Genomic DNA, 3,828 nt, shown 5'->3' with positions numbered 1-3,828 from the left:
ATTTTCCACAAGCTTTACTTTTGACTTCAACACTATATTTACAGATTGCAAACCATTTACAAAGTACTCCAAATATAAAATAGATATTGTGAAACAATTCTAAGTTTGGAATGTGTACTTATTTATCCTTATGAATCAAAACTTGTCTAGCTTTAGTTAGGGTTTATTACATTTGTTTTCTCCATCCATCCAAACATCATAAGAGTTAATCAACACTACGTGAAGCCACACAATATTTTATGTTTGATAAAGTAGATAGATGATTTAACTGTTGCCTCCATCTTAACTGAAGTATTTCTTGTTTGAAGACAGCATACAACCACTGGCAGTAACTTACTCTACTTTGAATCATCTGCAATATCCTAAAGCTGAAATGTCTGGTTAAATATGTTGTGATATTCACTGACTTTCAGAGATTGTTGCAAAAATATTCCATGAAAGCCAGACAAGTAGAGGAATGTAATTTAAAGGATTCCATATGGGGAAAGTTTACTAGAAAGATGTGTGCAAATGACTGAGACTTATTTAGTAACATCTGAGTGATAAATTTTTTAAAATTCTTCATTATAATGATGCATTTAAGTGTTTGCTGACAGGATCCTGGTATGGCTGTTCTCTGAGAGGTTCTGTGAGCACCTTACAAATACAGATGCAGATAGAGCCTACCATCAGACTGAGCCCAGGGATCCCAATGGAAATGTTAGGGGAAGGACTTAAGGAGCTGAAGGGGATGGCAATACCATAGAAAGAAAATCAACTAACCAGAGCACCCAGTGTTCCCAGGAACTAAACCACCAACCAAAGAAGAGGGATCCAGGGCTTCAGATACATATGTTACCAGCTGATGCCCTTATCAGATATCAATGGGAGGCGAGGCCCTTGGTCCTGTGACGGCTTGAAATAAGAATAATAATTTCTTATTAATGAATAATAAGAAATGAAATAAGACAAATAAACATTATGATTAAATACAAAAAATACTAAGTCTTTATTTAGAGAATGTAGCTGGAAATGGCATACGTAAATTTATTTCTCCATAAAGATTTCTACAGCTTGTCATATTTATGCCAAATTTGTTCCAGTAGTCACAAGAATTCATAGCATGAAGTCAGACAGAAACATATTTTCAAGACCATGCAACAAAACATTCATTACACATTTTTTGTTTGATATTTCTATGTGCCTAAAATCAACACAATAGTAGCTAAATATTTAAGAGGAAGAACCATCGTAGGGTTGATAACTATAAAGTATATGCTTTATATTAGAAGTGGTCCCATTGCCCCAGAGTATGAGAAAGTTTACTCTGCAAAATGTTGTACAGCCTATGTAGAAAACTTACTAGCATTATAGCACTTGTAGTTAACATGTACTTATCAAAACTAGCAAGATAGTACATCTACTCCACTTAACCCTAACAATTTAGTGTCCCATTCCTATAATCTTAAGACAATGCTCAGGTTCAAACAGGTTTCCTGTTTTGTTGTTTTGTTTTACTTGTGAGCTATCTTATTAAAAAATTAAATACATTCTTTGAGTTATTAATATTTCTTGTGAGAATAAAGTCAAAGCAAACTGAGGGGTACCATCTTATATGTGAAATGTTTTACTTTACTGCGATGTCTGGTTTTGTCTCACGTACAGGGTAATATTCCCTTAGACCACCAACAGATGCACCCTCATTCATATACAAATTCACTCATTCATCACCCACAAACACCCACAAACACACCACACACACACACTTCATAAATGCTTGACATATGTAGATTGAAGTATTCCAGGTTTCCTGTGGTTTGATGACATAGTTTTCCATTACTTGTTCCAAACTTCTTTTATAGCCATTCTATGAAGTCAGTTCAACTTGGAAATAATTTCCTGCCAAAATGGAGTTTCTCTGGTGGAATACTCAACACAGCCTTGGTTTGACAAAGACTATTCTTTGTGTGTTGTTAATCTTGGCTTAGTAACACCACATTTTATCCTTTCCACTTGAACAGTTGAGCTGCTGTTCTTTTAACTAAACTTTGGAACTCTGACACCTACTTCTGGAAAATAAATGTGAGTCAGCTACCTGGTGAAGATGAAAATAGACTTTTCCAAGTGTGTGTACTTATTCAAATTTCCACATGAATGAGGGTTCATCTTACACTCTGATGAGACAGCACCATTGCCCTAGGTAAAGTTTATTCATAGTTAAACAGTACCCAACTTGTATATATTAGAAAAAGTCTACCATTTAATTATGAAGAATTTATTCAGGCTGGCTTTAGAGGTAATGTTGCTATAATAGTGTTCCAAAACTTGATATGACTTAAATCATTCAAGTAAATTAGACTTCCCGTGAAAATATTGCTAAGCCCACAATTCTAATTGTCATTTACACTTTCTATCTTATCTCATTGGAAATTGTCCTTCTGAAATTCCATTAACAATAAGTCCTAACATGAAAATTTGATAACCTCTTAAGGGACTTTGTCTGCAGAATACACAATTTTGCCATCAATTTATTTTCAAAACAAAAAGACTGATATTATAGAAACAGAACACTATTGATAGTACAGGCCCGACTTAATTAAGCTGACTGCTCATATTGCATGGCTATTATGAAAAAATAAATTGAAATTGCTCTCCTGTTTTATGTTCACAATGAAATCTCTGAAGTTAAAGTAATTTTCCTTGTTACATCCTATGAAGCTATGTTTCCATGTTTGCAAATTCAGAGAAACTAGGTCATGAGTAATTACCAAGCAAGATGTGTTTATAAAAGGTAATTTTTCTCATGTGAATTTTCAATGAAGTCAGTAAGTATTAATATTGAAAACATAATGCAGTAAGCAGATGATACCATCTCTGCAAAGGAAAACCATTCAAATAGAAAGACTAAGAAAACTGTGAGAACTTATTAAATACATGTATTTGAGTTTGTGATGTGAACACTACATTAGTTTTCTTAGCAGAAAAATGATAAAAACCACAAAAAGCTAGTGGTTATTTTCTATTTTAATTTTATGATTTATTTAAATAAGTGTATGTGTAAGTATATTTACATGTCCCCAATGCATATACGGAACAGCTCTTTAATAGAGATTATCAAACTAGTCTGCTTTAACACAATGTACAAACACTAAATTTACACAAAATATACCTCCATAGGGTAGGAAAAGGCGATGCTCTACATTGCATCTCTGTCTGTGCATTTTAGTGCAAACACCTTCAAAACAAGAAGACGGTATTTCCTGATGTTATGAGACTCCTCATTCACTTGCAGAGGACAAAAATGATCATAGATAAGAAGTTAAGAAAATAATTTTTAATTATTATTATTTTTTAATCTTCTTTAAATAATCCAGTTGCTATCCTCCTCTTGTTCTGCTCTCTGACAGTTCCTGATCTCATTCCTCCTCCCTTGTCTCCAAGAAGATGTCCCCACTCCTACCACAAATAAGAAAAATTTAAACTGTATATTTTGGGGCAGAGGGGTAAGTTGGCGGTAGAATGCTTGCCTAGCTTGTGTAGGATCAATCAATAGCATACCAAAACTGAAACACACACTATAAAATTAAAAGAATAAAAGGATAATTTGGGAAGAAGTAGTGAGAACTAAGGAGAAAGAAACATGTAGAGTCAAAGTTGTATATTTGAACAAAAATGTCACTCTTAAATAATTTGCTTTGTATAATAAACACTAATGATTTGACAATAAAACTACACATATGTTGCATTATGCACAGAATTTTTAGTATATTTTTAAAATAGAAAATGACCTGATGATATGTAATTTCTCTAATAGGTTTACAGAAACAAAGAAAACACACAATGAGAGCA

Source organism: Arvicanthis niloticus, chromosome X, assembly GCF_011762505.2.
Source record: "Arvicanthis niloticus isolate mArvNil1 chromosome X, mArvNil1.pat.X, whole genome shotgun sequence".
Classification (NCBI taxonomy): Eukaryota; Metazoa; Chordata; class Mammalia; order Rodentia; family Muridae; genus Arvicanthis; species Arvicanthis niloticus.
This window is presented reverse-complemented; position numbering follows the sequence as displayed.